The sequence below is a fragment of the Schistocerca nitens genome, chromosome 9, assembly GCF_023898315.1.
Source record: "Schistocerca nitens isolate TAMUIC-IGC-003100 chromosome 9, iqSchNite1.1, whole genome shotgun sequence".
NCBI classification, from domain to species: domain Eukaryota; kingdom Metazoa; phylum Arthropoda; class Insecta; order Orthoptera; family Acrididae; genus Schistocerca; species Schistocerca nitens.
In genome coordinates this window covers 451,043,783-451,071,134 of record NC_064622.1, presented here as the reverse complement: position 1 = coordinate 451,071,134, position 27,352 = coordinate 451,043,783, and positions in this window count along the sequence as shown.

Below are 27,352 nucleotides of genomic sequence, written 5' to 3'. Positions count from 1 at the left end.
TCTACCATACCATTGTTCTGATCTGGGATTGTTTGATCATTAAGAATTTCCTGAAAAACGCATTTGTTAGGTCTTCAAATATTGCTAAAAATGCAGATCTGGACCTTCTAGCAGTCAAAGTGGAATCATCCTAGAATCAACAAGATGAGCCATAACAACTTCGACGAAATCTACGTGGGAATCCGTTCAAAATAGGCGCCAAAATTAATGACTTTTTTTACAGTGACTTTATTATTTCCATTCTGACGATACCATCCACAGTCAATAACTTTGTTTATTAAGATGGTATCTGTTCTTTCGGACATGTCCGAAAGAACAGATACGATCTTAGTAAATATAAAGGCTCAACGGCCAGTTGACCATCTTCTTCTTCTGTGCGAATGCACAAACAGTGCCCGAACTCTTACGGGAATCGGCAACGCGCCGCGAGTAATAATGGGCGGGGGCACTACGAATGTAGTGCGGGACAATACGTTGAGAATGTGGGTTTCGCGGGAGGCGTGCCAGAGATAAATCCCTGCAGTCGCGCTTTCCTCTGTGTCCTCGGTGGCTCAGATGGAAAACGGTCAGAGAGCCGGTTGGTCTCTGTAATAAAAAAACTGAGTCGAAAGATCAACGAACGAACTTTAACGGATGTCATGCGACGTCCGCAACGAACAAACACAACGATCAACGATGAACAAAATGAAAAAAAAAAGATGGATAAAGCGTCTGCCATGTAAGCAGGATATCCCGTGTTCGAGTCCCGGTCGGGGCACACATTTTCATCTGTCCCCATTGACGCATGTCAACGCCTGTAAGCAGCTAAGGGTGTTCATTTTATTGTAATTGTTGTTGCCCTATAAAGCGAACATATGCTGCGTGAACAACATTATTATATTAATCTGATTTCTAACCTACTTTGCAAGTGGTGGTATTGTTAGAAGCGGAGCCTACGGTCTAGGTTCGGCTGTTTGCGAAGCGGTATCGAGCGCTTCAGTTAATTCATTGGCTTCGCCACCTCTCAACAAATTGTCATCTATCAACCTAACCTCGACTTCGAGCTACGCTACTGTTGACACACACAACGTATTTGGGATGAACACTCTAGCCCGAGGTTTCAGGCAGTGGGAAGGGGTGCCCGCTGCGCGTTTCGAGCCCCGAGCGCCGAGCACTGACCTTCCTGTGCATGTCGTGGAAGGGCACGGCCAGCCAGGGCAGGTCGGCGGCGGCCTTGCGGAAGGCCAGCTCCGCGTCTTCGAGCGCGACGGCGGCCGTGTCCACGTTGGTGAGCGGCACCTGCACCACCTCCAGCCGCTTCGTGTCGGGGGCCGCCGAGTCGGCGGCGGCGGCGGCGGCTTCCTCCTCCGCGCCGGCCGGCTCGTCGTTGAGGCGGCGGTACAGGTCGAGCAGGCGCGCCGTGAAGACGCCGTGGTCCTCGGGGGCGGCGCCGCCCCCGGCGGGCAGGAAGAAGAGCGCCAGCACCTGGGGGCGCGGCCGCAGGGCCGCCTCCAGCGGCACCACGGCGTCCGGGTCGGCGCAGCGCGACAGCCCGGCGCGTCCCAGCACGCGCCACGCCCAATCGCAGCACGACATGGCTCGCTGGCTTTCCGACTGGTGGCGGCTGGCTGGCTCACGGTACACGCGCGAGTGCGGCGTCGGCGTCGGTTCGCGAACTCTCCTGCACTCTGCTGTGGACGCACGCGGCGCGGGGTCCGGCGGAGAACTGAGGCCACGCCGCCTGCCGCCGCTGCGAGCCGGGCCGCTAGTTCCGGGTCGCCGCCGTCAGGGCGCGCGCGGGCAGCAGAGCGCGCCACTTGACCGGGGGCACGCTCTCCCCGAGTGCGGTAGTCATGGCGACGCTGCCGCAGACTCCGTAGCCTCACCGAGTGCGGCGTATCGTAACCGAGAGCGTACCCAGGGAGTGATCTTGTCGTGTTGGGGATGGGGGAAGTAAAATGTTACTTTCGTGGAAAAGGGATGAGTCGAGGATACGAAACCGCATTTCCTACAGCTTATGCGGCCCGAGCAGCATATCAGCAACAATATCGCCAGTCCACTCGATTCTACTAAACTGATGAAAATATTTCCTAACACTTATACATGTTTGGTAGGCTGCTAAAATACGAGGTGCGGCTAGAAAAAAACCGGACTGATGCTGGAAAAAACATTTATTTACAATTATTTACAATTTCATGTTATCTCCTTCAATGTACTCTCCTCCTCGGTCTCTACACCGCTCCATACGAATTTTCCACTGTTCATAGCAATACTGCAGATCATTTTCGGTAAGTCCATACATTACTTCCGTCGCTTTTTCTTTTACTGCTTCAACAGTCTCAAATCTAGTTCCTTTCAAAGCTGACTTGACTTTAGGGAAAAGAAAAGTCACAGGGGGCCAAATCAGGTGAGTAGGGTGGATGATCTAAGATGGGAATGTTGTGTTTTGCCAAAAACGTCTTCACTGACAACGCACTGTGAGCTGGGGCATTGTCTTGGTGAAGGATCCATGACTTTTTTCTCCACAAATCGTTCCGTTTTCTCCGTACTCGCTCACGTAGGGTAGCCAGGACGCTAATGTAGTAATGCTGATTCACTGTTTGTCCCTCTGGTACCCAATCAATGTGCACAATCCCTTTGATGTCAAAAAAAAAACAATCATCATTGCCTTGAATTTCGATTTTGACATTCGTGCTTTTTTTTGTCGTGGAGAACCAGGAGTTTTCCAATGCATCGATTGGCGTTTGGTTTCGGGATCTTAAGTAAAAAACCACGATTCATCGCAAGTAATAACATTTTGTAAGAAGGTGGGATCACTTTCAATGTTTTCCAGGATGTCAGAACAAATCATTCTTCGGCGTTCCTTCTGTTCAATTGTGAGACACTTTGGAACCATTTTTGAACACACTTTGTTCATGTTGAAACTTTCATGAAGAATCTGCCTAACACTTTTCTTGTCAACTCCTGTTAACTCAGACACTGCTCTGATTGTTAAACGGCGATCTTGTCGAACAAGTTTACCGATTTTTTCAATGTTTGCATCAGTTTTTGCTGACAATGGTCTGCCAGTGCGAGTGTCATCACTGGTGTCTTCGCGGCCATCTTTAAATCGTTTAAACCACTCAAACACTTGTGTTCGCGATAAACAATCGTCGCCGTACACTTGTTGTAACATTACAAACGTTTCACTTGCAGATTTTCCTAGTTTGAAACAAAATTTGATGTTAACACGCTGTTCTTTCTGTACACTCAACATTTTCCGACGCACAGACAAAACGTCAACTACTTAAAACAGACGCCACGGGCAGACTGAGTGCAGGAGGCAGATGAAACTCGAGCAGTAGGCGGAGCGAGAGTCACGTGACAGGCCACGCGACTTTCAGCCTTATTGCATTCGTTTGATTGTTTCACCAGTACTAGTCCGGTTTTTTTCTAGCCACACCTCGTACAAACACAAATACAACACAGATAATTCCTAATTTTAGACTAGTTATACTTTCAAAATTTTGTACATGGCTGCACGTTCACAGACCGTGAATCGTTACATTTGAAAGAAAAACAGCCCTCAGTCACTATTTTTAACAAATTAACCTGGTTTCAACACTGCTACTGTCTCCCTCAGAATTTAAATCAAAGAATGGTCTATATTCTATAACATGGTTACAGAATTATGACTGAAAACGTATGACAGAATATAAGTACGGAATCGTCGGGAAAGATTGGCGGTACTTATATGTCATTTATAAAACAATAAATATGCCAAACTGCAACCTGCACCAAGCAAGTAACGAGCAGCCCTTAGTGGCTCGCCATCACCAATGTTTTTATCTTAAATTTCTTTGTGACTAATGCCCTTTTGGCATATTTATTGTTTTATAAATGACAAGTACTGCCAATATTTCACGATGATTCCGTACCTGTACCCTATCATACGTTTTTAGTCATAATTCTGTGACCATGTCATTGAATATAGACCATTCCTTGATTTAAATTCTGAGGAAGACACTCCTAGCAGTGTTGAAACCAGGTTAATTTGTTAAAAATAGTGACCGAGGGTTGTTTTTCTTTCAATTATTGTAAGACTTTTTTAATCTTGAGAAAAACAATTTAAACTCCATCCGAACAGGCCTCGAAAGGCCCAACGGTACCGACCGACCGCCGTGTCATCCTCAACCGATAAGCGTCGCTGGATGAGGATATGGAGGAACATGTTGTCAGCATACCGCAATTCTTGCCGTTGTCAGTTTTCGTGATCGGAGCCCATACTTCTCAGTCAAGTAGCTCCTTATTTCTTTTGGCCTCACAAGGGCTGAGCGCACTCCGAATGGTCAGCCACCCGAGTGCTATCCAAGCCTAACAGCGTTTGACTACTGTGATCTGACAAGAATCAGTGTTACTGCCGCGGCAAGGCCTTTGGCTTAAAAAGATGGAAGCGGAAAAAATAAGAAACTAGGAGCCAAGTTTAATATACATTACTGACCATTAAAATTCCTTCACCAAGAAGAAATGCAGATGATAAACGGGTATTCATTGGACAAATATATTATAGTAAAACTGGCATGTGATTGCTTTTTCACTCAATTTGGCTCCATAGACCCTGCGAAGTCAGTACCCAGAACAGCCACCTCTGGCCGTAATAACGGCCTTGGTACGCCTGAGCATTGAGTCAAACTGACCTTGGATAGCGTGTACAGGTACAGCTGCCCATGCAGCTTCAACACGATACCACAGTTCATCAAGAGTAGTGACTGGCGTATTGTGACGAGCCAGTTGCTCGGCCACCGTTGACCAGACGTTTTCAGTTGGTGAGAGATATGGAGAATGTGCTGGCCAGGACAGCAGTCGAACATTTTCTGTATCCAGAAAGGCTCGTACAGGACCTGCAACATGCGATTGTGCATTATCCTGCCGAAATGTAGGGTTTCGCAGGGACCGAATGAAGGGTAGAGCCACGGGTCGTAACACATCTGAAATGTAGCATCCACTGTTCAAAGTGCCGTCAATGCGAACAAGAGGTGACCGAGACGTGTAACTGTGGTGTCACCGCCAGACACCACACTTGCTAGGTGGTAGCCTTTAAATCGGCCGCGGTCCATTAGTATACGTCGGACCCGCGTGTCGCCACTATCAGTGATCGCAAACCGAGCGCCGCCACACGGCAGGTCTAGAGAGACTTACTAGCACTCGCCCCAGTTGTACAGCCGACGTTCATAGCAGTGGTTCACTGACAAATTACGCTCTCATTTGCCGAGACGATAGTTAGCATAGCCTTCAGCTACGTCATTTGCTACGACCTAGCAAGGCGCCATTACCAGTTATATTGAGCTTATTATACTTTTGTATCATCAAGAGCGATGTACTCCAATTATGGATTAAAGTTAAGTATTACATCATCTACGTACTTTATTTGCAATTCTCAAGACATTGTCCTGTTCCAGACCTCACGCCAGTCTGCGTGTAATTAAACGCGTGCATTTCGGCCTCCTCTAGCAACACGGTGTTGGCACTTCTGCCAATACTTCAGTAACCAATGGCACCCCATACCATCAGGCCGGGTAATACGCCAGTATGGCGATGACGAATACACGCTTCCAATGTGCGTTCACCGCTATGTCGCCAAACACGGATGCGACCATCACGATGCTGTAAACAGAACCTGGATTCATCGAAAAAATGACGTTTTGCCATTAGACTTGGCTGCACGATCCGTTACAGCCATGCGGATAACATGCCTGTCATCTCGACTGTTAGTGATACGAGGCCGTTGGGATCCAGCACGGCGTTCCGTATTACCCTCCTGAACCGACCGATTCCATATTCTGCTAACAGCCATTGGATCTCGACCAACGCGAGCAGCAATGTCGCGATACGATAAAGCGCAATCGCGATAGGCTACAATCCGACCTTCATCAAAGTCGGAAACGTGATGGTACCCGTTTCTCCACCTTACACGAGGCATCACAACAACGTTTCACCAGGCAACGCCGGTCAACTGCTGTTTGTGTATGAGAAATCGGTTGGAAAATTCCCTCACGTCAGCACGTTGTAGGTGTCGCCATTGGCGCCAACCTTGTGTGAATGCTCTGAAAAGCTAATCATTTGCATTTCGCGTCTGTAGTACGTCATCTTCGTGGTGTAGCAATTTTAATGGCCAGTAGTGTAGTTATCGAAGAAGGAATAACGGAAAAAAAGTTTCAGGAATTGTATTATAATTCGGGGTCAAAGGTTATAAACGAAAAAAATTTGCTGATGACGTTGCTATCTTCAATGAAAATGAGGAATAACTGCAGAACCTGTTGAATGGAATTTTCTAATGAACACACATTAAGAACTGAAGGTAATTCGAACAAAGACGATAGTAATGAGGAGTAACAGAGATGAGATTATCGATAAACGGAACACCAAAACTTGGGACTACGAAGCGGATGACCTGACGGAATTTTTGTACCTTGGAAGCAAAAAGACACATGACAGACGGGCTGGGGAGGACAAATAAAAAGCTACGAAAGGGATAGAGGGCATTCCTGACCGAAACAAATCTGAAGAAAATATATGAGGCCGTGCTAAAAAGTAACGCCTCCGAATTTTTTATCTGTCCGCAATACCGTTTGAGGTATTAGATGTCAACCATGTATCAGACATCCAAATGCTAACAGACAGGTGCCTACTGCCTTGGAACAGAGGACAACATTCCGAAAGTTCCAGTTTCTATGATTCCGTATAAGGGGAAGCCTAGACTTTGCGATACGGAATATCATTAACATTATAGAAGACAATGGCTAATTGTAAGTAGCCATAAAAAATTCCACTTTCAATCCCATGAAAAATATGCATAATACCGACTTTTAAATCATTTTGTTGAAATAAAAACACCTGACTACGCTATATTGTCCCCCCTGTCCAGCGTATTGACACCCTTAGTTCCATAGCTCAATTCGTAAAACCGCAACCCTTACGGGGCAGCTTGGTTGTTCTGCTGTCTGTCCGTCTGTTAAGAACCCTTTTTCTAAGGAACGAATAGAGGCACCAAGTTGAAATTTATGTCAAATACTAAAGTCTATAGTCTCTTAGGGGTGCGAAAAATTTAAGCTTCTAAGCCACTGTTATCAAAAGATACGACCATTAGTGTCACATGTTTTGATATTCTAAACACACTAATCAAAACACACAGACGAACTGTCCACTCACGAGGGGAGTTCAATACGTAATGTATTGCTTTTTTCTGAAAGCAGGTTGGCTTTATTCACGATTCAGAACACCATATTATTCCCAACTCTTTTGGCACCTGGCACCAAAACCCTGTTTTTCGACAATGTGACGACCTTATGCTGCCTTACTGGGAGGGCCTTTATTCCCGCATGGTACCACTCTACTCACCGACGTCGGGGCCAACGTCTTGCTGTATTAATAACCTCCTTATAATCCACGTACAGTCAAAAGATTGGAAGTCGTAACGTGTGAGATCTGAGCTGTAGGGTGGATGAGAAAGACAATCATCATGAAGTTTTGTTAGCTTCTGTCGTGTGAACAAATTTGTGTGATGCCTTGCATTCGCATCAAGAAGGAGTTGTTGGTTGCATTTTTCGTGTCGACGAACACGCTGAAGTCGTTTGTACAATTTTCAACATTGCAAGAGTCGCAGCTACGCGGGAGATCAGACAGGTTTATGTGACCTTGTTGCGATGACGCCAGATGCCTTACCCAACGACTCGCCGTGCTTTTGTTCACTGCCAGGTTTCTGTAGACACTCTAAAAACACCTGTAAATATCTGTGTTGCTCTGGTTTTCCACCAAAAGGAACTCGATGGCAGCACTCCGCTTGACACGTATCTCCGTTACAGACGCCATTTTGGAGGCGACGTATAGCGCCGCCACCAATCGGAAATTTATGAAGCTGTAGGGGCTGAAGCGGGAGTATTCCACAATGTCTCACAACAAATTCCACATTTTTTCAACCGAAACCGACGGAGAACGCTCTTCGTACATGATTAAGTCTTTACAGAGCCCTCATTGTCCCACACCTAAACGGCGATTCGGCGTAGATCCCTCATAGTGGGTGGTGTCTCACGTCGTCAATAAACAACCCTTTTCAATCTATCCAAGGCATGTTCGATAGTGTTCATGTCTGGAGAACATGCTGGCCGCTCTAGTCGAGCAATGACGTTATCCTGAAGGAAGTCACTCACAAGATGTGCACGATGGGGACGCGAAGTGTCGTCCTTGAAGACGAATGCCATTATGCTGCCGATATGGTTGCGCTATTGGTCGAAGGATGGCATTCATGTATCGTACAGCTGTTACGGCGCCTTCCACCACCACCAGCGGCATACGTCGGCCCCGCATAATGACAACCCAAAACATCAAGGAATCTCCAACTTGCTGGACAGTGTGCCTAATGCGTTCACCCTGACCGGATTGCCTCCAAATACGTCTCCGACGATTGTCTGGTTGGAGGCACACGCGACACTCAACGGTGAGGAGAACGGGATGCCAATCCTGAGCTGTCCATTCGGTATGTTGCTGAGCCTGCCTATCTTTACTGCGCTGCAGGGTGTCGTGGTTGCAAAGATGGACCTCGCCATGGACGTCGGGAGTGAAGTTGTGCATCATGCAGCCTATTGCGCACAGTTTGAGTCGTAACACGTCCTGTGGCTGCACGAAAAGCATTATGCAACATGGTAGCGTTGCTGTCAGGGTTCCTCCGAGACATAATCCGTAGGTAGCGGTCATTCACTGCGGTAATAGCCCTTGGGAGGCTTGAGCGAGGCATGTCATCGACAGTTCCTGGCTCTCTGTATCTCTTCCATGTCCGAACAACATCGCTTTGGTTGACTCCGAGACGCCTGGACACTGCCCTTCTTCAGTGCCCTTCCTGGCACAAAGTAATAATGCGGACACAGTGGAATGGTGGTATTGACCGTCTAGGCATGGCTGAACTACAGACGAGCCTTGTACCTCCTTCCTGGTGGAATGACTGGAACTGATCGGCTGTCGGACCCCTCCGTCTAGTAGGCGCTGTTCATGCATGGTTGTTTACATCTTTGGGCGGGTTTAGTGACATCCTGAACAGTCAAAGGGACTGTGTCTGTGATAAAATATCCACAGTCAACGTGTATCTTCAGGAGTTCTGGAAACTGGGTGATGCAAAACTTTTTTTGATGTGTGTATTTTTCCAGAACACACAAATTTACGGTTTGCTGTTGCACCTGGATGCATGCGCAGATACTTCAACAAGATCAACATACATTTCAACTTTGATATCTCACAATTTTTTCCTCTCACCGAGTGAAAAAGTTCGTATTTTTTTCTGTAGTTTGGTCTACAGATGAAGCAGAGGTGAATACACATGCAGTATAGCATGACCATACTCTTCATATTCTACTACGATTGCTCTAGTGCGAAAAACTGAATGGAGCCTCAGCAAGCTTTAACGCCTAAAAAGCAAGCTTGCTGATGAGATAATGATGTGCACAAACGAAGGGAGCTGTTCTTGTGGTAACTGGGAATAGGTTTCGGACACGTATAATTCAGCCATATCTATACTGTGCTATGGGTTGGAGCTATCCTATGTGTAACTCATGAAAAGCTCTACAGTCAGAGAAGGCATAACGTACTACACTTCAGAAATGTACTGTAAAGATTCACGACCTCCGAAAGTGCAAAATAAGGTCGATACCATGACGGTGTCATTTCCTAAGACCAACGTGACAACCAGACAACATGGTATTCACTGAAGCCACTGTGTCAACCTTTGCAGCGGCGCGGGATTAGCCGAGCGGTCTCAGGCACTGCAGTCATGGACTGTGCGGCTGGTCACGGAGGAGGTTCGAGTCCTCCCTCAGGCATGGGTGTGTCTGTTTGTCCTTAGGATAGTTTAGGTTAAATAGCGTGTAAGCTTAGGGACTGTTGATCTTAGTAGTTAAGTCCCATAATATTTCACATACATTTGAACATTATTCAACCCTTGCATGCTGTTGAACAGAGTGAGAAACATTCATCTCCAGACATACATGGTAACACTGAAACTTCCTGGCAGATTAAAACTGTGTGCCGGACCGAGACTCGAACTCGGGACCTTTGCCTTTCGCGGGCAAGTGGCCTGCCAACTGAGCTACCCAAGCACGACTCACGCCACGTCCTCACAGCTTTACTTCTGCCAGTATCGCGTCTCCTACCTTCCAAACTTTACAGAAGCTCTCCTGCGAACTCTGCAGGACTAGCACTCCTGAAAGAAAGGATATAGCGGAGACATGGCTTAGCCACAGCCTGGGGGTTGTTGTTGTTGTTGTGGTCTTCAGTCCTGAGACTGGTTTGATGCAGCTCTCCACGCTGCTCTATCCTGTGCAAGCTTCTTCATCTCCCAGTACCTACTGCAACCTACATCCTTCTGAATCTGCTTAGTGTGTTCATCTCTTGGTCTCCCTCTATGATTTTTGCCCTACATGCTGCCCTCCAATACTAAATTGGTGATCCCTTGATGCCTCAGAACATGTCCTACCAACCGATCCCTTCTTCTAGTCAAGTTGTGCCACAAACTCCTCTTCTCCCCAATCCTATTCAGTACCTCCTCATTAGTTATGTGACCTACCCATCTAACCTTCAGCATTCTTCTGTAGCACCACATTTCGAAAGCTTCTATTCTCTTCTTGTCAAAACTATTTATCGTTCATGTTTCACTTCCATACATGGCTACACTCTATACATATACTTTCAGAAACGACTTCCTGACAGTTAAATCTATACTCGATGTTAACAAATTTCTCTTCTTCAGAAACGCTTTCCTTGCCATTGCCAGTCTACATTTTATATCCTCTCTACTTCGACCATCATCAGTTATTTTGCTCCCCAAATAGCAAAACTCCTTTACTGCTTTAAGTGTCTCATTTCCTAATCTAATTCCCTCAGCATCACCCGAATTAATTCGACTACATTCCATTACTCTCGTTTTGCTTTTGTTGATGTTCATCTTATATCCTCCTTTCAAGACAATGTCCATTCCGTTCAACTGCTCTTCCAAGTCCTTTGCTGTCTCTGACAGAATTACAATGTCATCGGCGAACCTCAAAGTTTTTATTTCTTCTCCATGGATTTTAATACCTAGTCCGAATTTTTCTTTTGTTTCCTTTACTGCTTGCTCAATATACAGATTGAATAACATCGGGGACAGGCTACAACCCTGTCTCACTTCCTTCCCAACCCCTGCTTCCCTTTCATGACCCTCGACTCTTATAACTGCCATCTGGTTTCTGTATAAATTGTAAATAGCCTTTAGCTCCCTGTATTTTACTCCTGCCACCTTCACAATTTGAAAGAGAGTATTCCAGTCAACATAGTCAAAAGCTTTCTCTAAGTCTACAAATGCTAGAAACGTAGGTTTGCCTTTTCTTAATCTAGCTTCTAAAATAAGTTGTAGGGTCAGTATTGTCTCACGTGTCCCCATATTTCTACGGAATCCAAACTGATCTTCCCCAAGGTCGGCTTCTACCAGTTTTCCACTCGTCTGTAAAGAATTCGCGTTAGTATTTTGCAGCCGTGACTTATTAAACTGATAGTTCGGTAATTTTCACATCTGTCAACGCCTGCTTTCTTTGGGACTGGAATTATTATATTCTTCTTTAAATCTGAGGGTATTTCGCCTGTCTCATACATTTTGCTCACCATATGGTAGAGTTTTGTCAGGACTGGCTCTCTCAAGGCCGTCAGTAGTTCTAATGGAATGTTGTCTACTCCCGGGGCGTTGTTTCGACTCAGGTCTTTCAGTGCTCTGTCAAACTCTTCACGCAGTATCATATTTCCCATTTCATCTTCATCTACAGCTTCTTCCATTTCCATAATATTGTCCTCAAGTACATCGCCCTTGTATAGACCCTCTATATACTCTTTCCACCTTTCTGCTTTCCCTTCTTTGCTTAGAACTGGGTTTCCATCTGAGCTCTTTATATTCATACAAGTGGTTCTCTTTTCTCCAAAGGTCTCTTTAATTTTCCTGTAGGCAGTATCTATCTTACCTCTGGTGAGATAAGCCTCTATATCCTTACATTTGTCCTCTAGCCATGCCTGCTTAGCCATTTTGCACCTCCTGTCGATCTCATTTTTGAGACGTTTGTATTCTTTTTTGCTGCTTCATTTACTGCATTTTTATATTTTCTCCTTTCGTCAATTAAATTCAATATTTCTTCTGTTACCCAAGGATTTCTATTAGCCCTCATCTTTTTACCTACTTGATCCTCTGCTGCCTTCACTACTTCATCCCTCAAAGCTACCCATTCTTCTACTGTATTTCTTTCCCCCATTCTTGTCAACTGTTCCCTTATGTTCTCCCTGAAACTCTGTACAACCTCTGGTTTAGTCAGTTTATCCAGGTCCGATCTCCTTAAATTCCCACCTTTTTGCAGTTTCTTCAGTTTTAATCTACAGTTCATAGCCAATAGATTGTGGTCAGAGTCCACATCTGGCCCTGGAAATGTCTTACAATTTAAAACCTAGTTCCTAAATCTCTGTCTTACCATTATATAATCTATCTGATACCTTTTAGTATCTCCAGAGTTCTTCCATGTATACAACCTTCTTTGATGATTCTTGAACCAAGTGTTAGCTAAGATTAAGTTATGCTCTGCGCAAAATTCTACCAGGCGGCTTCCTCTTTCATTTCTTACCCCCAATCCATTTTCACCTACTACGTTTCCTTCTCTCCCTTTGCCTACTACCGAATTCCAGTCACCCATGACTATTAAATTTTCGTCTCCCTTCACTATCTGAATAATTTCTTTTATTTCATCATACATTTCTTCAATTTCTTCGTCAACTGCAGAGCTAGTTGGCATATAGACTTGTACTACTGTCGTAGGCGTGGGCTTCGTGTCTATCTTGGCCATAACAATGCGTTCGCTGTGCTGTTTGTAGTAGCTTACCCGCATTCCTATTGTTTTATTCATTATTAAACCTACTCCTGCATTACCCCTATTTGATTTCGTATTTATAACCCTGTATTCACTTGACCAAAAGTCTTGTTCCTCCTGCCACCGAACTTCACTAATTCATACTATATCTAACTTTAACCTATCCATTTCCCTTTTTAAATTTTCTAACCTACCTGCCCGATTAAGGGATCTGACATTCCACGCTCCGATCCGTAGAATGCCAGTTTTATTTCTCCTGATAACGACGTCCTCTTGAGTAGTCCCCGCCCGGAGATCCGAATGGGGGACTATTTTACCTCCGGAATATGTTACCCAAGAGGACGCCATCATCATTTATTCATATAGTAAAGCTGCCTGCCCTCGGGAAAAATTACGGCCGTAGTTTCCCCTTGCTTTCAGCCGTTCGCAGTACCAGCACAGCAAGGCCGTTTTGGTTGGTGTTACAAGGCCAGATCAGTCAATCATCCAGACTGTTGCCCCTGCAACTACTGAAAAGGCTGCTGCCCCTCTTCAGGAACCACACGTTTGTCTGGCCTCTCAACAGATACCCCTCCGTTGTGGCTGCACCTACGGTACGGCTATCTGTATCGCTGAGGCACACAAGCCTCCCCACCAACGGCAAGGTCTATGGTTCATGGGGGGGGGGGGGGGCTGGGGGATGTTTCCAGAATGAGATTTTCACTCTGCAGCGGAGTGTGCGCTGATATGAAACTTCCTGGCAGATTAAAACTGTGTGCCGGACCGAGACCCGAACTCGGGACCTAGGCCTTTCGCGGGCAAGTGCTCTACCAACTGAGCTACCCAGGGGCGTGAGTCGTGCTTGGGTAGCTCAATTGGTAGGGCACTTGCCCGCGAAAGGCAAAGGTCCCGAGTTCGATTCTCGGTCCGGCACAGAGTTTTAATCTGCCAGGAAGTTTCATATCAGCGCACACTCCGCTGCAGAGTGAAAAATCTCATTCTGGAAGCTTGATAACACTGAAATTCCAGGAGAGGGCTAGTGCCCACTTCCTTTCCCCCTAGCCGCCTTCCCCCTCCCCCCCCTTTCGGTCTCTTATGACTCTTATGACTCCTATACCAGCTACATATTTTTCTTTATCCTCGCCTTTTCGCGGTACTTGGGCTCGGCTTTTCTAGTCGTTTACCCCGCTGCTAGGCGTCTTCACTAAGGTTGGCTTCCTGATGTCACATTCATCAACCAGCTGGTTTCAGTCCTTCCTCCCGCCTCTCCTCTTTGCAACCACGGAAAGGCACTTGTTCGACACATGATCTTTACGTCTTTGTGAGCCTCGAGTCTAAGAATTTTTCATTTACAGTGACCTTTTCATTTACAGTGACCGTTTTTAAACTACCTCTTGGGACTTCGTTGCGCACTATCCCATCGTAACATGCTCATTTATGTTGTACAGAGCATTGGTTCATAAATCTTTTTTGGTGTCCAGGCTTTACGGCTACACAATAGCGCTGTTCTTACAGTCATTATATAAATTTTTCCATTTTTCTCGGCGCAGAACCCCTTTCCTTTGAGTTAAATCTGCTTCAGTTTCTTCATTCTTGTGCTATTACCGTCCCAAAGTAGGAAGTTGGAAGTAACATTAAACAATAAGTAACATAACGCATTTCCCTAATGGATACTCTCTGTGAGGTGACGAAAGTCATGCTATAGCGATATATACATATACAGATGCCGGTAACATCCCATATACTACATATATAAAAGGGCAGTGCATTGGCACAACTGTCCTTTGTGCTCTGGTGATTCATGTGAAAACTTTGCCGACGTGATTCTGGCCGCACGACGATAATCAACAGACTCTGAACGCGGAAAGGTTGTCGGAGCTGGAGGCATGGGACATACCATTTCGGAAATCGTTGGGGACTTCAGTATCTGCGATCCTCAGTGTCAAGAGTGTGCCAAAAATACCAAATGTCAGGGATTACCCCTCACCACGGACAGTCTTCACTTAACGACCGAGAGCAGCGTCGTTTCCACAGAAATGTAAGTGCTGACAGACAACCAACATTGCGAGAAACAACAATATAAATCAACGTGGTAGGTACGACAAACGTGTCCATTAGGACAGTGCGGTGAAATTTGACGTTATTGGGCTATGGCAGCAGGCGACCGACGCGCGTGACTTTCCTAACAGCACCATTTCGCCCGCAGCGCTTCTTCTAGGCTCGTAACAATATCGGTTGGACCCTAGACGACTAGAAAACTGTTGCCTGGTCAGATGAGTCGCGATTTCAGTTGGTAAGAGCTGAAGGTACGGTTCGAGTATGGCGCAGTCGCCACGAAGCCTTGGGCTCAGGTTGTCAACAAGGCACTGTGCAAGCTTATGGTCCCCTGCACGGTCGGTTACTTGGACATCATTCGCAGCCACTCATGGACGTCATGTTCCCAAACAACCATAGAATTTATAATAAAAACAATGCACCATGTCACTGGACCACAATTATTCACCATTGGCTTGAAGAAGGTTCCAAATATTCCGAGCGAGTGATTTGGCTACCTAGATCGCCCGACATGAATCCCATCGAAGATTTTTGGGACGTGACCGAGGTTATGGGCTGCTGTAGGGGCAACGTGGCTCAATATTTCTGCAGGGGACTTCAAACGACTTCTTGAGACCACGCCAATTCGAGTTGCTGCACTGTGCCGGGAAAAAAGAAGTCCGACACGATATTAAGAGGTAACCCATGGCTTTTGGCATCTCAGTGTAAATAACATGAAAGTTTTAAGATATTCATACAGAAAAGTTGGGACATTGTTGTAGATGTGCGTGACAAGTCGAGTATAGTACGCTGGGAGGAGGCGTGTGGGCGTAGAATGTGGCATATAATTGTTCTTGGTACTTAGGCTAAAATCTTGTTCTCTCGAGATTTTTCATCAGTAGTCCTCTAGCTCGATTAGCATCTGTAGTTTTCTGTCCTGCTGTGAACCAAACTGATTTCCTACTCTGAACTCAACTGATTTCGTGTTGGTGAGAAAAGTTGAGCTACACGGTCTTCAAGGGCTGTTTCCCTAGACTTTAATGGTATGATACGTGAGTTGTATGCACCTAAAGTTCCCGAAGTTACGTACGTCTACTTTGTTCTTGTAGAAAGGAATTAGCAAACTACCGACTGTATAAATATACTGAGGGAAACAGAATCGCAACACCAAGAAAGAAATGTGCGACGTAAACGAAAGTTTGCAGGTTAACTTTAAATATACGCTGTAACGGCCGTGAGTGCTACTTACCTTTGAGACTGGACGTGGCGATGTTAAATAATAATACTTTTAAGGCGACAAAGACGCCTTTACAAACACCTCACTAAGTTAGAACGAGATCACGAAATAGGGCTATGAGAACCTGGATATTCCTTCTGCCAACTGCAGAAAGACGTGACAGGTATGTAGCCACTGTCATTATTGCTGGCAGCGGTATTCACGAGATTGTCCGGTCGCAAGAAGGCCGGGCTTCGGACAGCCACGTGGCACTACAGGGAGGCCAGACCATCGCGTTCGGCGTGTGGCTCTGGCGCGTCGTACTGCGTCTGCGGCAGCTATCTGAGGAGAAGTCGGCAACACAGTGACACAACGAGCTGTTACTTCAAAGTCGGATCGCAGCCAGACGCCTTGTGGCGTGCATTCCACTGACACCAAACCACCGCCATCACGACTTTAGTTGTTTTTAAGCCAGAACTCATTGAAGGGCAGGGTGGGGGTCTGTCGTGTTTTCTGTATGCCTGTGACGGCCCTGTGATGGTTAGAAGGAGGCCAGTTGAGGATCTGGTACCACCTTGTCTGTGGGCTAGACACGCTGGAGTTATGGTCGGGGGTACGATTTCTTATGACAGGAGAAGCACTCTCGTGGTTATCCCACGCACAATGACTGCAAAATTCTACGTCAGTCTGGTTATTCGACCTGTTGTGTTGCAATTCATGAACAGCATTCCTGGTGATGTTTTCCGTCTACATGTACGAGTTCATCCACATGGTTATTGCGAGAGCCACCGTACGGTGCGTGGCGGAGAGCCCCCTGTACCACTACTAGATATTTTATTTCATGTTCCACTTGGAAATAGAGCGACAGAAAAGCGACTGTCTACGAGGGTTGGAACTTTAATAGTGGCAACTATTTACAGGGTGTTTCAAAAATGACCGGTATATTTGAAACGGCAATAAAAACTAAACGAGCAGCGATAGAAATACACCGTTTGTTGCAATATGCTTGGGACAACAGTACATTTTCAGGCAGACAAACTTTCGAAATTACAGTAGTTACAATTTTCAACAACAGATGGCGCTGCGGTCTGGGAAACTCTATAGTACGATATTTTCCACATATCCACCATGCGTAGCAATAATATGGCGTAGTCTCTGAATGAAATTACCCGAAACCTTTGACAACGTGTCTGGCGGAATGGCTTCACATGCAGATGAGATGTACTGCTTCAGCTGTTCAATTGTTTCTGGATTCTGGCGGTACACCTGGTCCCCACAGAAAGAAGTCACAGGGGTTCATGTCTGGCGAATAGGGAGGCCAATCCACGCCGCCTCCTGTATGTTTCGGATAGCCCAAAGCAATCACACGATCATCGAAATATTCATTCAGGAAATTAGACGTCGGCCGTGCGATGTGGCCGGGCACCATCTTGTATAAACCACGAGGTGTTCGCAGTGTCGTCTAAGGCAGTTTGTACCGCCACAAATTCACGACGAATGTCCAGATAGCGTGATGCAGTAATCGTTTCGGATCTGAAAAATGGGCCAATGATTCCTTTGGAAGAAATGGCGGCCCAGACCAGTACTTTTTGAGGATGCAGGGACGATGGGACTGCAACATGGGGCTTTTCGGTTCCCCATATGCGCCAGTTCTGTTTATTGACGAAGCCGTCCAGGTAAAAATAAGCTTCGTCAGTAAACCAAATGCTGCCCACATGCATATCGCCGTCATCAATCCTGTGCACTATATCGTTAGCGAATGTCTCTCGTGCAGCAATGGTAGCGGCGCTGAGGGGTTGCCGCGTTTGAATTTTGTATGGATAGAGGTGTATACTCTGGCGCATGAGACGATACGTGGACGTTGGCGTCATTTGGACCGCAGCTGCAACACGGCGAACGGAAACCCGAGGCCGCTGTTGGATCACCTGCTGCACTAGCTGCGCGTTGCCCTTTGTGGTTGCCGTACGCGGTCGCCCTACCTTTCCAGCACGTTCATCCGTCACGTTCCCAGTCCGTTGAAATTTTTCAAACAGATCCTTTATTGTATCGCTTTTCGGTCCTTTGGTTACATTAAACCTCCGTTGAAAACTTCGTCTTGTTGCAACAACACTGTGTTCTAGGCGGTGGAATTCCAACACCAGAAAAATCCTCTGTTCTAAGGAATAAACCATGTTGTCTACAGCACACTTGCACGTTGTGAACAGCACAGGCTTACAGCAGAAAGACGACGTACAGAATGGCGCACCCACAGACTGCGTTGTCTTCTCTATCTTTCACATCACTTGCAGCGCCATCTGTTGTTGAAAATTGTAACTACTGTAATTTCTAAAGTTTGTCCGCCTGAAAATGTACTGTTGTCCCAAGCATATTGCAACAAACGGTGTATTTCTATCGCTGCTCGTTTAGTTTTTATTGCCGTTTCAAATATACCGGTTATTTTTGAAACACCCTGTATTTACAGCTCTTACAAAATAGATACGTGATTCAAAGCTTTACTGACTCTCAAACTATGACCAGCATTGTGTATAACCCGTCGCCAGAAATATGGAAGTCGTAGGATACTCCTAGCAGTGCCAGTTGTGTTTTCAAGCGGTGCGGTCTATTGCCCGACGAATTTGTAACAGTTCTGAAGCGAATGCTGCGAAGTGATTCCTTGAGTTTAGAAATCGAACTCACGAGGGCTTAAGTCAGCGGAATTCAGTAGGTGGTATAGCACTTAGTTGCCCCATCAGTCAAACAAATCAGTAACAGAATGAGATTTTCACTCTGCAGCGGCGTGTGCGCTGATGTGAAACTCCTGGCAGATTAAAACTGTGTGCCCGACCGAGACTCGATCTCCGGACTTTGCCTCTCACTGGCAGGTTCTCTACCATCTAAGCTACCCAAGCACGACTCACGACCCGTCCTCACAGCCTTATTTCTGCCAAACTTCACAGAAGCTCTCCTGCGAACCTTGCAGGTCCCGAGTTCGAGTCTCGGTCCGGCAGCACAGTTTTAATCTGCCAGGAGTTTCAAATCAGTAAGAGCGTGCACTGTACGCGCTTGAGCATTACCCTGTAAAATGATGGCCAGGTCCTGCAGAAAGTGCTGGTAACTACTTTGAAGGTCAGTAAAACTTTGAAACACGTATCTATTTTGTACGAGCTGTAAATAAATACTTGCCACTATTTAAGTTCCAACCCTCGTGTATGTTTCCGTATGAGCCTTAATTTCTCGCATCTATCTCCGTGGTATTTACGCGCAGTGTATGTTGGTCTGGTGATACGCTGCGCCCACACGCCTGCAGCTCATACAGAACAAAGTACTCAGAATCACAAGCAACGCTCCGCGCTACTCACGCACCACGGACCTTCACCAGGAATATCGGCTAGATATCATCTTGGAGGTATTCCAAAAACTCTCCACACGACTGTACAATAACACGAGACACTCGCTTAACCCGTTTATCCTTTCTCTGGGTAACTACGACCACAACCATAGATGGAAACATAGTAGACCAAAGACACTATTAGCAAGAAACTGAATATTTATGGTCCATAGCACGCTAACACGACAGTACTGGTGAGCCCCTGCAACACACATACTGCTGGTAACCCCAGATGCTCGACCCGCCGAAAAACAGGCAATCGCAGGGAAACCGTGCTGTACACAGCACGCAAACCAGCCACACACACCCCCTACACTGTGAGCCGATCTATGACCTATCGCCCACTAATGTATGACGACCTTGAACTATTACAGGGACGCAGCAGCTGCAGCAAGCCCTACAACGAGCTTCCACAACGACAAAGGTAACGATGCCCGATACCTCGCACTAACATAACCACACTTTGCTTGCACTGTCGCAGCTAGCAAGCCGCTACTGCTCTTACTACCCGTCCTACTGTCGCAGAGGTCTTTTTCCCCTTGGCGCTTGCCTTGGCACTTTTTTCCCTCTGCCCTTACAAACCGCTACCCTTCGACCGCTTTCGTCCACTTTCTGTCTCCTGGTGGACCATGTCACTGAGCAATCCTACCTAGATGCATGGATAACATCACAGCCCGCATCCTGTGGCTCACGATTCGAAAACTAACATGTTATATGGAGCTGACAGTAGAACTTTTGGTTTGATCACCACGTTGGTCTGGGCGTGGAGGGGAGCCACCCTGAACACAAAAAAAAAAAAAGAGAGAGAGTATGTTGGGGGCAGTAAAATCGTTGTCTTCCCTCCAGGGATTCCTATTTGAGTTCCCGAAACATCTCAGTAACACTTATTTGTTGTTCGACACTCGTAGTAACAAACCTAGGAGTCTGCCTCTTTCTTCAATCCGACCTCGTACGGATCCCAAAAATTCGGGCAGTACTCAAGAATATTCCGGACCAGCGTCCTATATGCGATCTGCCTTTCGTAAAATTCTCCCAATAAAACGTTGACCATTCGTCTTCCCTGCCACAGTCCTCATATGCTCATTCCATTTCATATCACTTTGAAACGTCACGCCCAGATGTTTAAACGACGTAACAGTGTCAAGCAGGACACTACTAATGCTGCATCCGAAAATTACAGGTTTGCTTTTCCTAGTCGTCCGCATTTTCCACATTTAGAGCTAGCTGCCATTTATCACACCCACTAGAAATTTTGTCTGAGTCATCTTGTATCCTCCTACAATCAGTATCACTAACCTTGGGGCACTCCTGAAGATGCATTTGTCTGTGATGAACACTCACCATCGAGACAACATACTGGTTTCCAGCAGGATAACTCTCGCCCATGTTTCACTGTTGTAACCCAACATGCTATACAGAGTGTCCATATGTTGCCTTGGCCTGCTCGGTCAACAGATCTGTCTCCAAGCGAGCACATATGGGACATCGTCAGATGACACCTCCAGTGTCTTCCACATCCAGAATTAACCGTTTGTGTATTGACCGACCAAGTGTAACAGCCATGGGGCTGCATCCCACAAACTGACATCCGGTTCCTGGTCGTTTGCTTTCAGAATTCTGGCAGTTACACTGGTAATTAATGTATCAGCACTTGAGCTTTGCAGTGGTTTATCTCGTGCTCACATTAACCTGTGGTCGTGCAATGTATATCTCTTAAATATTACCGAGACAAATGTATCCAGAAATATAATTATTTTTTGGTGTTGCGATTTTCTTCCGTAGGTATATATTTTTTGGAAGGATAAAATTTGATGTCGTTCACCACTTGGCTCGCGTTCGCTTTGAAGCTTTCAGTAATGTGTTTGACATAACATTCATTATCAATATTGGTTTTATATCAGAAAAATTATAAATCCTTACCTTTTATGTCCCCCAGTTTTACTACAAATGGTGCTTACGAAGCCTTTCATGCTATTATGTTAGTCAGAGTTACATATTAAAGTATTTGTTAAACGTTCTCGTCTTAAAGAATGTCATCGTCACCTTCATTCTGCAGAGTTATATTGCTGGAGCATGTGCTCCACTCTACTAGAATATTTTTGTAAGTATGGATGACGTATTGTTGGCACATAAGGAAGGAGTGATTTCATATTTAAAAAAATTTTCTTTTTAAAATTCAGTCTTGATCGCACCACGTATGCTACAAGAACATAGGTGACCGGTTTCGGTCATATCACATGACCACCATCAGACCCATGGCATCCTTCGAAGAAGAGAAGGTGGAGCACTCTTCTCAGCTGCTGAGAAGAGTGCTCCATCTACTATCTTCGAAGGATGCCATGGGTCTGATGGTGGTCATGTGATATGACCGAAACCGGTCACCTAAGTTCTCGTAGCATACGGGGTGCGATCAAGACTGAATTTTTAAAAGAAAAATTAAAAAAAAAAATTTGATCGCTGTTCCAAAAATGTTTATTAAAATGACTCCATATTGTTTTTCTACTGCACACTCACTGATTCTCTGCACTGATAAAGCAAACATTGATGCATGCTCGCTGGAGTCTGCAGGCATCTTCCTTATCATTTCTTTTCCAGATTAATCTATCGAAACTGTGTAATGATCATGAAACATATGTATACTCTCCTAAAATTCATACAGTAATGTTCAGAAGGAAAGATGACAAACTTTAAACGGAAGTATTGTCGTTCTGAGAACCAGTGGAAGACACTTTTAAAACGAAATTCAAGTACAATGTCCTTGGATCAACGTCCACACAAGTACCTACAACAGAAATATCTCTCCTTTGACGTTTTCTCTGATGTACCTACATGACGAACCTCAGAGTCGTGGTAGGCGTCGTCGTGAACACCTGGTACCTTACTGGGGCGGTGCTGCCGGCGTGTGACGGCTGACGTACTGCTGGTGATGAGCACAAGGGACTGAGCCAGGTCTGCTGGCATGCAGCGCTGAGACCAACCTGCTGGTACTGCTATCTGGTAGCGCTGCCGCGGCTGACGTACTGCTGGTGACGAGCACAAGGGACTGAGCCCGGTCTGCTGGCGTGCAGAGCTGAGACGAACCTGCTGGTACTGCTATCTGGTAGCACTGCCGGCGGCTGACGTACTGCTGGTGACGAGCACAAGGGACAGAGCCTGGTCTGATGGCGTGCAGCGCTGAGACGAACCTGCTGGTACTGCTATCTGGTAGCGCTGCCGGCGGCTGACGTACTGCTGGTGACGAGCACAAGGGACTGAGCCAGGTCTGCTGGCATGCAGCGCTGAGACGAACCTGCTGGTACTGCTATCTGGTAGCGCTGCCGGCGGCTGACGTACTGCTGGTGACGAGTACAAGGGACTGAGCCAGGTCTGCTGGCGTGCAGCGCTGAGACCAACCTGCTGGTACTGCTATCTGGTAGCGCTGCCGGCGGCTGACGTACTGCTGGTGACGAGCACAAGGGACTGAGCCCGGTCTGCTGGCATGCAGCGCTGAGACCAACCTGCTGGTACTGCTACCTGGTAGCGCTGCCGGCGGCTGACGTACTGCTGGTGACGAGCACAAGGGACTGAGCCAGGTCTGCTGGCGTGCAGCGCTGAGACCAACCTGCTGGTACTGCTATCTGGTAGCACTGCCGGCGGCTGACGTACTGCTGGTGACGAGCACAAGGGACAGAGCCTGGTCTGCTGGCGTGCAGCGCTGAGACGAACCTGCTGGTACTGCTATCTGGTAGCGCTGCCGGCGGCTGACGTACTGCTGGTGACGAGCACAAGGGACTGAGCCAGGTCTGATGGCATGCAGCGCTGAGACGAACCTGCTGGTACTGCTATCAGGTAGCGCTGCCGGCGGCTGACGTACTGCTGGTGACGAGCACAAGGGACTGAGCCAGGTCTGCTGGCGTGCAGCGCTGAGACGAACCTGCTGGTACTGCTATCTGGTAGCGCTGCCGGCGGCTGACGTACTGCTGGTGACGAGCACAAGGGACTGAGCCCGGTCTGCTGGCATGAAGCGCTGAGACCAACCTGCTGGTACTGCTACCTGGTAGCGCTGCCGGCGGATGACGTACTGCTGGTGACGAGCACAAGGGACTGAGCCAGGTCTGCTGGCGTGCAGCGCTGAGACCAACCTGCTGGTACTGCTATCTGGTAGCACTGCCGGCGGCTGACGTACTGCTGGTGACGAGCACAAGGGACTGAGCCCGGTCCGCTGGCGTGCAACGCTGAGACCAACCTGCTGGTACTGCTATCTGGTAGCGCTGCCGGCGGCTGACGTACTGCTGGTGACGAGCACAAGGGACAGAGCCTGGTCTGATGGCGTGCAGCGCTCAGACGAATCTGCTGGTACTGCTATCTGGTAGCACTGCCGGCGGCTGACGTACTGCTGGTGACGAGCACAAGGGACTGAGCCCGGTCTGCTGGCATGCAGCGCTGAGACGAACCTGCTGGTACTGCTACCTGGTAGCGCTGCCGGCGGCTGACGTACTGCTGGTGACGAGCACAAGGGACTGAGCCAGGTCTGCTGGCGTGCAGCGCTGAGACGAACCTGCTGGTACTGCTACCTGGTAGCATTGCCGGCGGCTGACGTACTGCTGGTGACGAGCACAAGGGACTGAGCCAGGTATGCTGGCGTGCAGTGCTGAGACCAACCTGCTGGTACTGCTATCTGGTAGCGCTGCCGGCGGCTGACGTACTGCTGGTGACGAGCACAAGGGACAGAGCCAGGTCTGCTGGCGTGCAGCGCTGAGACCAACCTGCTGGTACTGCTATCTGGTAGCGCTGCCGGCGGCTGACGTACTGCTGGTGACGAGCACAAGGGACTGAGCCCGGTCTGCTGGCGTGCAGCGCTGAGACGAACCTGCTGGTACTGCTACCTGGTAGCGCTGCCGGCGGCTGACGTACTGCTGGTGACGAGCACAAGGGACTTAGCCAGGTCTGCTGGCGTACAGCGCTGAGTCCAACCTGCTGGTACTGCTATCTGGTAGCGCTGCCGGCGGCTGCCGTACTGCTGGTGACGAGCACAAGGGACTGAGCCCGGTCTGCTGGCGTGCAGTGCTGAGACCAACCTGCTGGTACTGCTATCTGGTAGCGCTGCCGGCGGCTGACGTACTGCTGGTGACGAGCACAAGGGACAGAGCCCGGTCTGATGGCGTGCAGCGCTGAGACGAACCTGCTGGTACTGCTATCTGGTAGCGCTGCCGGCGGCTGACGTACTGCTGGTGACGAGCCCAAGGGACTGAGCCAGGTCTGCTGGCGTGCAGCGCTGAGACGAACCTGCTGGTACTGCTACCTGGTAGCGCTGCCGGCGGCTGACGTACTGCTGGTGACGAGCACAAGGGACTGAGCCAGGTCTGCTGGCGTGCAGCGCTGAGACCAACCTAATGGTACTGCTATCTGGTAGCGCTGCCAGTGGCTGGTGTACTGCTGGTGACGAGCACAAGGGACTGAGCCCGGTCTGCTGGCGTGCAGCGCTGAGACTAACCTGCTGGTACTGCTATCACGTAGCGCTGCCGGCGGCTGAAGTACTGCTGGTGACGAGCACAAGGGACTGAGCCCGGTCCGCTGGCGTGCAGCGCTGAGACTAACCTGCTGGTACTGCTATCACGTAGCGCTGCCGGCGGCTGAAGTACTGCTGGTGACGAGAAAAAGGGATTGAGCCCGGTCTGCTGGCGTGCAGCGCTGAGACGAACCTGCTGGTACTGCTATCTGGTAGCGCTGCCGGCGGCTGACGTGCTGCTGGTGACGAGCACAAGGGACTGATCTCGGTCTGCTGGCGTGCAGCGCTGAGACGAACCTGCTGGTACTGCTATCTGGTAGCGCTGCCGGCGGCTGACGTACTGCTGGTGACGAGCACAAGGGACTGAGCCCGGTCTCCTGGCGTGCAGCGCTGAGACCATCCTGCTGCTACTGCCATCTGGTAGCGCTGCTGGCGGCTGACGTACTGCTGGTGACGAGCACAAGGGACTGAGCTCGGTCTCCTGGCGTGCAGAGCTGAGACGAACCTGCTGGTACTGCTATCTGGTAGCGCTGCCTGCGGCTGACGTACTGCTGGTGACAAGCACAAGGGACTGAGCCCGGTCTGCTGGCGTGCTGTGCTGAGACGAACCTGCTGGTACCGCTATCTGGTAGCGCTGCCGACGGCTGACGTGCTGCTGGTGACGAGCACAAGGGACTGATCTCGGTCTCCTGTCGTGCAGCGCTGAGACGAACCTGCTGGTACTGCTACCTGGTAGCGCTGCCGGCGGCTGACGTACTGCTGGTGACGAGCACAAGGGACTGATCTCGGTCTGCTGGCGTGCAGCGCTGAGACGAACCTGCTGGTACTGCTATCTGGTAGCGCTGCCGGCGGCTGACGTACTGCTGGTGAAGAGCACAAGGGACTGAGCCCGGTCTGCTGGCGTGCAGCGCTGAGACTAACCTGCTGGTACTGCTATCACGTAGCGCTGCCGGCGGCTGAAGTACTGCTGGTGACGAGAAAAAGGGATTGAGCCCGGTCTGCTGGCGTGCAGCGCTGAGACGAACCTGCTGGTACTGCTATCTGGTAGCGCTGCCGGCGGCTGACGTGCTGCTGGTGACGAGCACAAGGGACTGATCTCGGTCTGCTGGCGTGCAGCGCTGAGACGAACCTGCTGGTACTGCTATCTGGTAGCGCTGCCGGCGGCTGACGTACTGCTGGTGACGAGCACAAGGGACTGAGCCCGGTCTGCTGGCGTGCAGCGCTGAGACTAACCTGCTGGTACTGCTATCACGTAGCGCTGCCGGCGGCTGACGTACTGCTGGTGACGAGCACAAGGGACTGAGCCCGGTCCGCTGGCGTGCAGCGCTGAGACTAACCTGCTGGTACTGCTATCACGTAGCGCTGCCGGCGGCTGAAGTACTGCTGGTGACGAGAAAAAGGGATTGAGCCCGGTCTGCTGGCGTGCAGCGCTGAGACGAACCTGCTGGTACTGCTATCTGGTAGCGCTGCCGGCGGCTGACGTGCTGCTGGTGACGAGCACAAGGGACTGATCTCGGTCTGGTGGCGTGCAGCGCTGAGACGAACCTGCTGGTACTGCTATCTGGTAGCGCTGCCGGCGGCTGACGTACTGCTGGTGACGAGCACAAGGGACTGAGCCCGGTCTGCTGGCGTGCAGTGCTGAGACCAACCTGCTGGTACTGCTATCTGGTAGCGCTGCCGGCGGCTGACGTACTGCTGGTGACGAGCACAAGGGACAGAGCCCGGTCTGATGGCGTGCAGCGCTGAGACGAACCTGCTGGTACTGCTATCTGGTAGCGCTGCCGGCGGCTGACGTACTGCTGGTGACGAGCCCAAGGGACTGAGCCAGGTCTGCTGGCGTGCAGCGCTGAGACGAACCTGCTGGTACTGCTACCTGGTAGCGCTGCCGGCGGCTGACGTACTGCTGGTGACGAGCACAAGGGACTGAGCCAGGTCTGCTGGCGTGCAGCGCTGAGACCAACCTAATGGTACTGCTATCTGGTAGCGCTGCCAGTGGCTGGTGTACTGCTGGTGACGAGCACAAGGGACTGAGCCCGGTCTGCTGGCGTGCAGCGCTGAGACTAACCTGCTGGTACTGCTATCACGTAGCGCTGCCGGCGGCTGAAGTACTGCTGGTGACGAGCACAAGGGACTGAGCCCGGTCCGCTGGCGTGCAGCGCTGAGACTAACCTGCTGGTACTGCTATCACGTAGCGCTGCCGGCGGCTGAAGTACTGCTGGTGACGAGAAAAAGGGATTGAGCCCGGTCTGCTGGCGTGCAGCGCTGAGACGAACCTGCTGGTACTGCTATCTGGTAGCGCTGCCGGCGGCTGACGTGCTGCTGGTGACGAGCACAAGGGACTGATCTCGGTCTGCTGGCGTGCAGCGCTGAGACGAACCTGCTGGTACTGC